The sequence below is a fragment of the Brachycentrus maculatus genome, unplaced genomic scaffold (assembly GCF_059751285.1).
Source record: "Brachycentrus maculatus isolate JH-2025_06_01 unplaced genomic scaffold, ASM5975128v1 h1tg000032l, whole genome shotgun sequence".
NCBI lineage: Eukaryota > Metazoa > Arthropoda > Insecta > Trichoptera > Brachycentridae > Brachycentrus > Brachycentrus maculatus.
The window spans coordinates 2,131,067-2,146,540 of NW_028280786.1; positions in this window are offsets into that span (position 1 = coordinate 2,131,067).

A 15,474-nucleotide genomic window follows, 5' to 3' on the forward strand; every position below is an offset into this window, starting at 1 on the left:
CATAAAAAAAATGATAACATTTTTTTATCAAACTCGGAGAGTCGTAAAACACAGTCACAATAAATATGAATTTAAAAAAATATTTTATCTTTTTTTATTAATTCTGTTATCAAGCCATAATAATCAAATATATTTAAACTAATAAAAGACAGTCATTATTATCTTCGGTTCTTATTCGTTACTATGTACATATCGGGACACGGAAACCAAAATTAAGAATACCCTTAAAGATATTTTTAAGTTGAAAAATTTAAGCGAAAATCCCCTGGTGAAAAAAGTGTTTAGGGTAAGAAAAAGATTGAAAAATACTGAAAAATTAAAAATTTTTTTTTGGGCGAACTTATCGTCTATCGTCGAAATATTTTGTAATCCTAAAATCCTTCAAGTTGAAGAGCTTTTTTGGTTATTGGAATTAAAATATCGACTTTGTCCCTAAAAAAGTGAAACTGCTTTTTTTCCTCATATTATCTTTAAACGGAATTGATTATTTTGACATACAAAAGAGTGGATATTATACTTTTAAATTTCGTAGCTCAACAGATTATCCTTAAGAAACTGTCAACTTGGACGTTTTCTTCTTTGCGTCACAACAAAATAGCGACTGAGCAGGAATACTGATCGCAAAGCTTGAAAATTCTAAAAAAGGAAGAGTGTGTTATCCTTAACAATGAAGTTATAAAATAGTGACATTTGAAGTGAAGAATAAAGCACCCTCGGAAATACTGCGAGATATTTTTCGATTTCCAATGATGTCAAAATATATCAATTACTTTTTTCACGTACCAAATGCATTAACATTATACGTTTTTGCAACTAGCAACTGATATGTATGTTTAACCACCATATTCATATCCTGTAATATTTAACTTCATTGGGTTCCTGGTCTACCAAGTGCATTTTAAAATTTTAATTTGTGTTTTAATATTTATTTTAAATAAAATATTTTTTTCGTGAGCCTTATCAAATTGTTATTAAAAAAGGAAACAAAATTGTGGTAGAAAAATCTCGTGTCTTTTGGCTCTAAATTTGCAACACTAACCGCAGGAGTGCAACCCAATTCAATTTAAATCACTTCTTACTCTTTTTCTTCTAACCCTTATCCGCACCCTAATAGTGCATAGGGCACTGCATCGTATAAAAGCAATGTTATCTTGATTGTTAAATACAAGAAGGAAAGGTGATCAGCCTTCCGCTTCATTACCCTAAATCAAATATTACAAATTGTTTAAAAAATACAAAAGAAAGGAAAGTATGGCTGAGTTAGGGAAAATTTAAAATATAAAGAATGGTTTCTTGAAGTAGTTTGTGGATGTGGAGAAAATAGATGACGAGAGAAGGACAAAGAATGAATATTTTGGAATAGAAGAACAGAACAAGGACTGCCAAGAAAGACTTGGCACGTTGAAATAAATCAGAACGTGAAATCTACGTAACTGAAAACATGTTAAACTAGTTGTTTATATGTATAGGAAGCTACAGGTATGTTGAAAGGAGCCTACGTTAGGATAGACGAATGTGGCTGTTCTGTACCTTCAATTTACTTTTCATGCACAGAAAAGATAAGATGGTAGTGATAGTTACGTAATATAAAACGTATCAAGATAAATAACTTTCTTCTTATAAACGGCAGCAGTGAGGCTTGAGATACTCTCATTTATGAATATAACAATGCACAACCTACGGTTTTCAAAAGGAGAATATTGGCATTTTTCTGAGTAGTTCGGTGTATGATTGAATTTATAAAGGAATTGAATATTAAATTTTTTATTTATTTTTTTTTTTTTATTCATTTAATATATTTACATTTTTATTTATAACATAATAACATTTGAATCATTTATACATATGTAGAACTTTTATATTTCGATTCGCTGTGCCTCTCCATAAAAGAGTCTGTGCTCTTGTGCTTGGAAAGGGACTTACACTCGTGGTTTAATGTTATATAATAAATATATATATATATATATATATATATATATATATATATATATATATATATATATATATATATATATATATATATATATATATATATAAATATATATATATATAAATATATATATATATATATATATATATATATATATATATATATATATATATATATATATATATATATATATATATATATATATATATATATATATATATATATATATATATATATATATATATATATATATATATATATATATATATATATATATATATATATATATATATATATATATATATATATATATATATATATATATATATATATATATATATATATATATATATATATATATATATATATATATATATATATATATATATATATATAGCAGCATAACAGCATAATCGTTGGGTAATATATCCAAAATGAAACAAGGTTTGTTGGATTGAATTCTACATTTATTGATGTATATGTTAATACGTGACGCGTTTCGTCTTCTTAGGACATTATCCTAATAATGATAATGTCCTAAGAAGAGGAAACGCGTCACCTATTAACATATACATAAATAAATGTAGAATTCAATCCAACGAACCTTTTTTTTTTATTTTGGATATATTACTCAACAATATGGAATTCTACCAACTGCCTGCAGCAACATTATCAATAAAAGACATTGTAACATCATTTTAAATTTAAAAGTTAGATATTTTAAATAAAATTCTTCGAATTGAAAAAATGACAAACTAAAAGTAACGGCCGTAATCAGTGTACTGCAAGCGTAGAAGTACATATTCCCTTAAGCCCGATTCACAAGCAACCACAAATGAAGGGGAGAGAGAGCAGCTTACCAACTACTGGGACTTAATCATGAGTTGTTGGCGGGATTATTCTGAAAAATGTTATCGAATAAATAAGCCGAGAACAAAGTGTTGGCTGGCGTTGAGTTTGAATTAATTCAACCATATTTTTTATCATTAAAATTTTAAATTAAGCTTTCTGTTTACAATTTACTTTTTCTATCATGGCAACGAATTAAAATAGTTTCATTTTTAATTAAAATTTTACTTGATAAATGCCACTATTTATAATAACTAATAAACATATATATTTTGACATGTATTTTGAAATGACGAGTGATTCATCGAAACACGTATCATAATAAATATTAAGATACAGTGATATTTACCTAGTAAATTTGATAGAAATTACCCTAAAGTGACTGCCGAATCAATTAATGAAATAAAAATGATTTCATCTGAAATTCAAACTTTTTTCACACACACATTTGTATAAAATCCAATGTTTAAGTTCTATCTACATTTGATTGAAATAGCGAAAATCCTAACATGCCACAATGTTATTTTGATTTTTAACCTATTAACACAATATATATATCAATAGTTCATTTCAATTTCTATAAAAATGTTTCAACAAAAATTCAACGAACTGCTTTTTCCTCGTCTGAAAATATAAAAAAAAATATTGAAATGAGTTAGAAATTGAGAACTGTAAAGTATAGAGATAATGTTCCAAATTTTATCGTTAATCTCTAAAACTGTGGATAAACTAGAAGATTATTAGTAAATTAGAACTGATTCTTTTATATTCCGGCATTATACCAGCGGTTATCTCAGGCGAAAACAGAATAATTATATTACATTTACTTTCAAATTATTACTCAGATAAATGCCAAATTATTTAAACCATTTTATTTCCTACATAATACCCGAGTAACTTAGAATTTAATTGAAGCGCCCATGAGGAAATCTTTCATGAATTTGGCGCCATGGAAATTATCTCACATTAATATCATAATCTATCTCGTTGAGTTTAGTAAATGTCACAATTCTTTCAGTATTTAATTACGGTCGATTTAAATATGTAAAAAAAAAAAACAAATAAACGGTTAACGTTTATAATTTAATACGATCAATGAGATAGATATTAGTGCTAAAAAGTAAGATTTATTTTTTTCCTTACCTCTTTCTATAATGGGACATTCTGACGATTTTATTTTCTCCTTTAACGAGATATTTTGATAGCGAGGCGCCAGACTAAAAACGTTTGGGAGTCTGTGAGTTAAGGTGTACTATATAAAACTAAATTGTTTTATTCTCTATTTAGAAATAGTCCCAAGCCAAAGTCGAAGTTTATAGACATCTCAACAAAGATGAAGAAGAACATAGAAGTACCTGTCATAGGCTGGTTAATCCTCTATACACATATGTAACATTTATTATTCTACCCATGAATGACATCCACGCTAAAATTTTTGGAACTTTTACACATATCATAAATCTTGTGACCTTTAAGTTTCAGTTCACAAGAGCCATCTATAGTTGGTCTGAGAAAGCAAACACCCTTTTATTTTATATACTGGGAGACTCCTGAAAATATAATTTAAAATTTTTAAGCAGCTTATAATTTGACGAGTTATTTTATTTGCAACATTTTCGAGTGGGTCCAAATCCTTGTTCACAAATCTAGGTTTCTCCCCTTATGAGTTTTGTGTGTGTGTGTGTGTGTGTGTGTGTGTGTGAGGGAGAGAGAGAGAGAGAATGAGGGAAAGAATATGTGTGGTTGTATTTAAAGGACAATTGATATTTTTATTTGTTTTGATAATCATTAATACATAGGTTTACTGACTAAACCAACACTACTAAAAAACTGCATTTTTAAAAATGAAGTTTAATACAAAATAGAATATTGAGAACGTTAAGAAAGAATAAACAAAATATTTTCATTGAGAGTAAAGATTGGTAATAAATATCTCAGTATGTTCCTGATGTAATCGATATACATTCTAAATGTGTTCCCTTCAGCAAGCAATTTATGAGGAATTTTTAAATTTTATATCCTTGGATCGGAGATCGATACCTGTCTCCGACAATAACTTGACGTCTTCCCTCAAAGGAATCAGTAATGACTTTAAAACTCGCTTCCACTTCACGATTTATCAAACATATCCGAAGATAAGATATCAATAACAGCTGTCAATTTCAGGTTTCCTCATAATACTTCATTTATTCAAAGGCGTCGCAGAATTAATTGATATACAAAATTAATTACGTGCTTTCATGAACAGATAGTGCTATTAATGAAATAAACGTTAATCAACGTGAAAAGCCCGCGATTTGGATTGTTGTAAATCACCATTTTTATGAAGTGTGTAGATAAAAATAAATTATGCATTTTTTTAAATCAAAAATCAATAATTTTTCAATTTTTAATTTAAAGCTTTTGAATGAAGTATTATATTTCCGTTTTTTCTGTCGACATCTTATTTTAAGGGCTGCTGTTCGTTCGAAATCTTATCAACACTCAGTTAAATAAACTATCAAAGCATAAATGTACGAGGCACTTTTATGTTTTGCACGGTAAGAGGGTAGAACTTTCGTGGTGGAGGTCTAAGGTTCGATTCATAGGTAGATTGTATTAATTTTGAATGATTTATCCCGTTAGTACGATATTATTTAATATTCCTCTACAAAAATACTGAAGCACAGGCCTGATCTGATCACCTTGCCTTCGTATGTTTATCTTTCAAGATGAAACTTGGTCGATAGGACGTTGCGCCCTTTGTACTTAAGGGTAAAGATAAGACTTAGAAGAAAAGAAAAAGCAGCCTTTATATGTGTAAAAAAAAGTTATACTATGGTCTTAAACCAAGAAACGTCTTTACCACTCAAATAATCTAATACCGAATTATGTTGAAAATAAATATTGAAGAAAAATACAACTTTATGAATAGCTTTATCAATTTTATTTTATTTGGTTAGTAACCGGGTTTTTACTGGTTAGTAACCGACATAATTACACTAGTGTTGACTCATCAGACGGATAATGTCAGATATAATAAAACCCAATTGGTCATTGGTCGAATAAAAAAGTGTAAAAAAGACATATATTTTAGTTATAGTTTTATTCTAAAAAATGCAGTTCCACTGAGAAATTTCAGTAGGCACAAAACTTAAAAAAAGTAAACAAATTTACAATGGCAATAATTAAAATTTTGTCAAATCAACCTGTTATTCGAATCTTTAAAATCATTAAAAATGTAGACTTAGGAGTTATGTTAGATACAAAAAAAAGTAACTAAGATATTGAATAGTTTGATATCGAATAAACTGCTAAAATAACGTTATGATTTGTTTTGAATACTGATAGGCTACAGAGGGTAACGATCTCCACCGTGACTCAGTGAAGAACACTTAGTAGGGAACATCTTTCAATGTTTAATCGGTTCAGACATTTTTGTGGGTTACGTCACTTTAGCGGTGGCCACCTCAATCAATGAGACGAAAATCGATCTGCATGTTCTCACACATAATCCTTAACTCTGCCTACTAGGCGCCGCTCGTATATCGTTCGTGCGACACCAATATGGCGATCTAATAAAATTTATAATAATGTATATACATATATCTAATATGGGGACTAATAAAACACTCTCCATATCATCCATTGTTTACTTTGTGTAATACCACTTTTATAAACACTTATTTGAGAAAACCGGTTTCGGAAAACTACTCCACCATCAGGTCATTAAAATAAAATAATTACAATTTGAGATTTGTATAAAAAAGGGGTTTATTACCATACTTATAACAAAGTTATCAATGTTTTTTATATAAAAAAATATAGGGACTAATAGTTTCCCCATAGAGGTGCCATGCATGGTTTGCATTTATATCTTTTAATTATATATTTTTATATCATAAGAGCATTCTTGATAAATAATTTAAAAAGTACTATTTATAAACTGATTAAAATAGATACACGTATACCTTCAATTGAAATGTTATTTAGGTTTTCTTTCATGAAAAAAATTACTTGAACTTATTCTCAACGAATATCACCACAATGATTGAATTCTCAATGGTATAATTGGTGAATTTTACACGTGTGCGAAGTGCTCACTTAAACTAGCCTATGACAGTAGTAAACCCTGTAAATGCCCAGACTTTTAACATACCATCGTATAATACAATATTGAATTGGAAAACGTCCTATAAAGTGATTTAAGCTTGCTAAATGGTATTATCAGCCTTATTTTGCCTTTTTTGTATCCAAAAATAATGACGATTGGTCTCAATTGAGACACCTGTAATATAAACTATATTTACCATAAAATGTGTTTCGAAGACAAAAATGAAACTTCTGAGAACATCAGATATGATTTAATTCATCCCCAAAGATAAAGGCAATCAATACAATTTATTTTAAATATATTTAAATCTCGTCCGCCTCTGTAGTGTAATGGAGAGCACGCTCGGCTACCGTTCGGGAGGTCCCGGGTTCGATTCCCAAGGGGGGTAAAATAAATATAAGTGATTTTTTTACTGTAATATTTATTCAATATTACCATGGACTGGTACCTGAAGCGGAGGGCTGATCACCTTTCCTTCATGTGTAAAAAACGATAAAGATCAAGACACAGGGCCCTATGCACCATTGGGGTGCTAATAAGGGTTTTATTATTATTCTTTTTATTTAAATCTACGCTAATTATCTCAGTTTCCGTATCGTTGCATTTAATGCATTGTTGAACCAAAGTTAGTAGATGTATACGTATATCTATGACGGTTTCAAATTAGTACTTCCCTTGACGTTGTTAATAATTATATACTGCAATGCACATCCACAATACGTGATATGGTACAAAGAGATTGCATTGTACTGATAATAGTAATTAAACCATTATTGCTGGATCTTGAGCGTGTATAAAAGCAAAAACATCAAAAAATATTCGGTTTGATCGTTGTGTATGAAGTTGTTATATTTATTTTATATTATTTTTTGACATCTCAACATAGATGATGAAGAATATGGAAGTCTGTGCACTGTCGTAGGCTGGTTTCAGTGATCACTTTTCACTCGTGTAACATTCACCAATTCTCCCAATGATTTACGACTACACTACTCAAATTCTTGGAAGTTCCATTTAAAATATATTATCAAAAAATACTATGAAAAATAACTCTTATAATTGGAGATTATTTAGATTTGTGAAAAAGTATTTGGACGCACTCAAAATGTTGTAAATGAGTTATCTATTCAAATTATAAGCTTACGTAATACGGTTATTCAAATGGTTGTACATTTTACAAAATTATCCCCCTGTACACAATTTCAGATAAAAAAAAATGGATGGTTAATTCAAAGAAGGATAATAAATGAGAATGTTATCCATATATCCCATATATCTGCTTTTTTCTGTTCAGTTTAAGACAAATATCCAAAAAACAAGCAAATTCAATATTGTGAACCTTTGGGATTTTTCAGTAATATTTTTATTCGTTCATAGAACAGAGTGGTTCGGAGTATCGGTTTCCCAAGAGACTGAGATCATGAATTTCAGTCCCTATACGAAATATACCTTCAGCATTTTAAATTTATCGAATGCTCCAAAATATCGTTTTGGTAGAACTTTGAAAAAGATTTTGAGTGTGAAAATTTTATGAAGAAAAATTACCCATTATAAGCGTTTGCTTTAGTTTAAATTTATTGATGATTGAGATACTTTTAAAGTTATAATTTATTTATTTTATAATAAATAAAATTTATAAGATTTTTTCAGTCATCATGATAAAAAATACTGTAAGTATTATAAATACTATAAGTTTTAAAGAAAATTAATAATATTTTGACATCTCATCAAAGATGAAGAAGAATATGAATGTCTGGGCATTTACGGAGTTTTTAAATACTCATTAATAAGAAAATTAAAAATTATGTTATGTTTACGACTTGGTAACAAGACTTTGTAAGAAGTAGGTAAACAAAAAAAGCAAACAAAACATTTTGGTTGTTAATTGATGTATCTTTCGACACACGTTATTTTATATTTTATATTTAATTTCCTCGTACCAAAAAAAACCTATTTATTTTTTTATCAAAAGAATATAAAATTTTAGAAAATTAATGATAAAATATTGATCTCCTTTCTTCATATATAAAAATACATATGTGCAAAGGTAGAGGTATACGTATATAATTATTTGAATATTTTTTTCAGCACAGATATTTTTGTTCATAATATAAGTAAAGAATGTGTAAATATTTAATGTTTCTAAATCTCAAAACTCATAAATTTATACACCGATTGCTTATCATTGATTTGGATACAACCTTGCATTCGAATGCGCATTTTTATACCTGTGACTTATATTAAAACTATTTTTTACCGCAATGGCAGCGCCATCTATTGAATATGCGTAAAGCGCAACATACTTTTTTAAACTCATAAGGTTTGTGAAATCGAACGTATTTAAAGTGTGTGTAACTATTGTCATTTATTTTCCATTTGACCAGGCACAGCTTGTTCGAAAAATAAGGAACTTCTTGGTTTAATGAAGACTTCTCACTTAGAATTTTATAGCTACATAAGGACCGCATTCCATTTGATCTTCACATTCATTTAATAATGCCCTAACAAGGTGAAACAATTGTCACAGTTTAATTTTTTATGTGTTTTTGTTAATAAAATACAACTTAGTGGACATAAAAAAATCTGTGCTTGCTTTAAAACTAATACACTAATACACAAATTAATGAAGACCCTTTATTCTTACATAATAAAAAAAACATTTAGTGATAATATTAGAGCTCCCTTGTTCGGGAAATGTGAAAGGTAGAGGTTTTTGTCGAATGGGAATCGAAAACTCAACGTAAATGAAATCGAGCACGTTCGTGTTGACTGAATAAACGACGTCAGACTCCCCCGTCTATACAGAGTGATGTACACTAAACTCCATGGTTAGAATCAATACAAGATACTTTCAGCTCTGAACGAACAGTGTGATATCTTCATTTCTTAGAATTCATAAAACTGTAGAATTCATTATTTGTGTTTAATAAAAATATCGGTAAGCATTATTTTGCATTAATAATAATAATAATAAAACCCTTATCCGCACCCCAGTGGTGCATAGGGCACTGCGTCATATAAAACCAGTGTTATCTTGATCGTTTACCGATCATTGAACATTCCAGGGTAATATTGAATAAATACAACAGTGAAAAAATCCCTTATATTTATTTTACCCCCCTTGGGAATCGAACCCGGGACCTACGGAACGGTAGCAGAGCTTGCTGACCATTACACTACGGAGGCGGACATAAGGCATTATTTTGCCATATAATATATTTATTATTTCCCACTCCACACTGAAGTGGTTAGAGCATTTAGCTACGGTATAAAAGGTCCCGGGTTTGATTTTCAGTGCGGTTGAAATAACTATATTGAGTGATTTGCCACATCAATATTAGTTTTTCTACCATGGTTTGGTGTGTTTATTCAACTAGTATTTACATCAAGATAAAAGTCAATATTTTTACATAACGATTAACATTGCTTTTATATTATGCTGTTTTTTTTCGACCGTTGGGTGCAGATAAGGGTCGAAAGAATTTTCATTCCTACGATAAACGGGTGGGTTAATTTGTCTATAAAAACCTACCTACTAATTTCCTGAAACATAAATCCCTATGAATAAAAACATAAATGATAAACTTTAGTAAATAGTTTCCTAAAATCTAGTTATATTCGGTTAGAACGAAGGATAAAAGTGATTATAAAAACAACAAAGAAACATTATTTTCATTTTAAAACCAGTGAAAAACAAATCCGCAATATCGGTTATGCAGTCAAGTGTCTACTCAGCAATCCCCAAGCTATTAAATTATTTAATTAAATGACAAACGTAAATCACGAAAAACATTTAGTGATTTTTTTAATGAGTGATATTTTCTTATTAACAAATATTTGATGGATTGAACCTACCCTCCAAGGAGATTTTTAAGAAGATATCATTGATTTCTCTACACAGAATAATATTTACAATATTTGAGAAGGGTATATGGAAGTCTTTAAAAGGTTAACGGCCTGTCATCAAATGGTTTATGTAGTCATTTTGTCGCCATTCTACTATCAGATTCACTAATAAAATATTTTAAGAGTTTTTCTATGATACAAATAAAAAAATACAGTTAAGCGAGCTAAACTTTTTTTGACATCTCATCAAAGATAAAGAAGACTATGGAAATCTGGGCATTTACGGGGCTGACACCGTCATAGGCTGGTTTAAGTGATCACTTTACACACGTGTAACATTCACCAATTCTACCCATTATTGACAACCACACTACTCAAATTCTTAGGAAGTTCTGTATATATGAACTAATTTTGAAACCTTGTTCTTGAATCACTAGAACTTCACTATAGATATCTATTGGTGAGATGTAAAGAAGATTTTTACCAAGCAGAAACTCTTATATTAGTATGTGAGGTCCGAATCCTGGATTATAATCACATACGCAAGAAACGCCAGAAAATATAATTTTCATTTTTATTATTTTAGCTTATAATTTGACCAGTTAATTTATTTACAACATTTTGAGTGTGTCCAAATACTTGTTCATGACAGTCCTGTAAATGCCCAGACTTCCATATTTTTCTTCATCTTTGATGAGATGTCAAAAAATAATGTGAAAATAACTCCTTTAATTGGAGATAATCTAAATTTATGAACAAGTATTTGGACACACTTAAAATTTTGTGAACTAAACTTACGTGTTAAATAGATAAAACAAAAAAAGAGAAAACATTTTTTTTATTCATTTACGAAAACACATTATAATCATAAATATTAATATAAAACTTAAAATATTAATTACCATTAATGTAATAAAAATGTTGTTAAACTTCAAACCCTTAAAATTAAAATTAATTTGAGTGTAACAAATGTTTACTAAAATAAGTTTATTTTAATTTGCGAATTCGTTTCATTTCATGAATATCACTGAATATAAAGTTACATTTATTTTATTTTAAGAATACTGTTCGGCTTTCAAATAATTGCCTTATTTAAGGATCTTCCTAAAACAAAAACAACCTTTTTGATGAAACACTAAAAGCGATTAATTAAATCGAAGGATTTAACTTTAATTGAAATGGAAAAGCTACCCTTGGTGATTTGTACATGTAATTGCTGTTTTCATTAGCAACTAATTTCGCAATCTATCTAAAAAAAGTTTAAATAAAATAATTTCGCTTTTAAAAAAATGCACACAGTTATTCTTGTTTAGAATATTTTACTCTTATAAGGTTCACAGGAAATGTTTTAAAGGTTCAAAAAAAAAAATCAATCGCTTAAATATTTTTTTCAATACTAGTTACCGGTGACGATGGAATATTATTCATATTGACGTGAATTTTTACCCTTCTGATAATAAAATGAGGGTTTAAATTTAAAAAAATATATATTGACAAAATCTGTATAGTATTAATACGAGTATTAACATATCCTAACACGCAAAATATTTGTAGTATACATATACGCATACTTTGGTAATAAAAAACGAAATTGTATCATACGAGTATATATTATACTTGTATGTCAGACATGAGATACGATTTCCTTGCAGGAACGACACAATAGCTATTCAATCAGCTATATATATATTTTGTGAATTGAATTTCCTTCCGAGTACACAAAAAGCAAAGAAAAAATGGGTGAATCCTTATTTTTTAAGGAAAATAAAATATTTAAATTTATTTACATAAATTTTACAGAATTTTTAACCATTTATCTACGTAGGAATAATAGATGTAATAGCATCCCAATGCTCACTTAAATAAATTTACTTAACCATCACAGGGCTTTCCCGCAGGGGTAGTTAGAAAGAATAGAACGCTGCAACAATCCGTCTATGCAAACAACCTTCGCTTTTTCCACATTCATGCATCTCCTCACACAAACTCACCGATTATTTTTACTCCTGACATTTGAAATACTTGATCATGCCAAGATTACCTCAGTCTTCCTCTGCATTTATTATCAACCACATTCCCCCCGTATTTTTTTTAACTGTTTTTTCCTCACTCATTCGATTCACGTGCGCAAACCATCTATCTCAACACACCTTTCTTTATTTTACCGATAATGACTATCAAAGCCTTGCATTATTTTTTTTTCACTCCAACATCTAAAATACGTCGTTGAGCCGCAAATTTGACATAGAGATCGAATTATGACTGCATTTAATCTACTTTAATTTTTTTTTACCAATTTCATACTTCACTTCCAAACATCACGATTGGAACCAAGACTCCGTTGTGCACTGCCAATTTAGTTTTCACTGAAAGGTTTTTAAGAGTATTTACAATAACTGATTTCAGTGCACCATTCACTCTGTTCCCAGCATTCACTGTCCTTTCAATTTTTCCTCCCGGTATTATTCCTCATTACTCATGGTTGTGATCATTGTGGAAGCAACGACTCTTCTCCAACTATCCCTCTGCGCTGCACGTAGCGCTACAAGCACCGAGGCTCCTGCTGCTGACTCAACTTGATCCTCCTTTCAATACCTCTATTAATTTTTCCATCCCTAGAAAACCTACCTAGATAATTTGTACCCACTTAACAATAAATTGGCTTCATCTAACCAAACTATAAATCAACGTAAATTGGCTGCCAAGAGTAAATACGGCTTTGAGAAGATTAGAAAACTTGAACCACCTTGCAATAATAAAGCATTCACGACTCAAGACAACATTGATACTTGGCTCCTACTGAGAAATGAAACAGTTACCTCTCTGACCCGGACGATCGAATCGAAGGCTGAAATGATCACAAACTTGGGATTTCGATTAAGTGGTAATGAAATTTGAACACTCCGGAAACTTCCAATGACGTCGATAAAATTAAATTAACTTAACACAATAATATTAGCTGTATAGTAAGGAAAACTGGACGGTTGGTTAAAGGAATGGGCAAATATTATACTCGTGAGTTGTGGTGTTAAGAATAATCGAAATAACCATTAGCTTATCATTTATTGTTCAATTTGTATACTACCTAATCAAATTTTAAGAATTTATGTATTAATTTTTTTATCAAACACAGATTTTTGAGTCTAATAAGTTGTATTTTATTAAAAAGAAAACACATAAAAATGAATATTGTGACATAAAATACAACTTAGTTGACTCAAAAAATCTGTGTTTGATTTAAAAATATATACACAAATTAAAATGGAGTTCTACAAATTAAACGCCAAATCAATAAATTAAATTAAAGAAAATCGTTTTTATGTTTTCATTACGACAATCAAATTTTTTCGAACAAAAAGCGACATCCTTGGTTGAAATTGAGAAAGATTTGTAAAACTTGTATTTGAAAATTAAAGAATAAAAAAAAAATTATATGAAAAAAAATTAACGCTAGAAACATTGTTAACTTGAATCAATTCGTATATGGATTAAATAATTCATTCGTTTTTTTATCTAACCCTTGTCTCCACCCAATGGTGCATAGGGAACTGCATCGTTTTGACGCATTATTAACGACTCTTGTGCTTCACGGACGAATTCAGGGTAATATTAAATAAATATTTTAGTGTAAAATCACTGATATTTATTTCACCTCCCTGGGAATCGAATCCGAGGGCTCTGGGACGGTATCGTAACACGCAAACCATTACACCACGGAGGCGGACAAATATTTTTTCAACTAGTGATTGTTTTTAAACAGATTTTTTTTGTGTACTTTTAAATATGAGAACAATAAAAAAGACGTGGTATTTAACACGTGCAAGTATTTAAACATGAAAAATAGAAGCGTATTATGTCGTACAACAAATATAATGTGTTTTTCTGCCGAAAATGTGTAAAAGGTCCAAACATAAATCTGTGAGGTCCGACAATGCCTAAATTTATGTCAGAGATTAATGACACAGTGTAACTAATATTATTATTTCTCTTTCTCTAAAGCAGTGGTTCATTTTTTAAAAGTAGGGTAGACTGGGTACGGTTGAAACAATTTTGCTTATATTGTCCATAGTATTGCTCTTTACAAGTCAAGCGATGATGAAGATGCATTAAATACAAGAGCGTGTTTCTGTCTACTAATGGGAAGTATAATTTCAGTACCCGGTGTGTTATTTTTAGTGGCAGATCAAATTTAAAAAATATATCCGATTTGTTTCAACCGTCCCCATACCAGGGGCAGTTGAAACAGTGATTGGGGTCAGTTGAAACACACGCAAATAAATCAATATTTATATTGTAAGACGTTTTATTCATTATTTCTTTTTGTGTTATAAATAATTATGGCACCGCATGACAATATTAATCAGTCTACAGATATGTAATGAACAAAAACAACTAAAAACAATGGCATTTAAAAAAAAACAAATCGAACGAAAATAATCTGTGAATAAACTAAAAGGAAACACTTCTGTCATTTTGATTGGTCATAAATCAAGCGGAAATCTAGCTTTGGGATCATTCCGAGTCGCAATTGTGGCAAACATAGCTAAGACCACCTTTTGTGCAGTCTTCTTAAGCCCACATTTTACAAGTGGTGCACTGTATCCACTTTTCACCGGATCTGCTCTCTGAATACAGTGACAGACAAACAAGACAATAGCAGTCGTCCTCTTTTGATGATGATTCCTGTTGCGTATTATGATTATTTTTTCCTTTAACGATCCTTCTACTTTTTCCTCCATCCAATCTTTTCTTCACT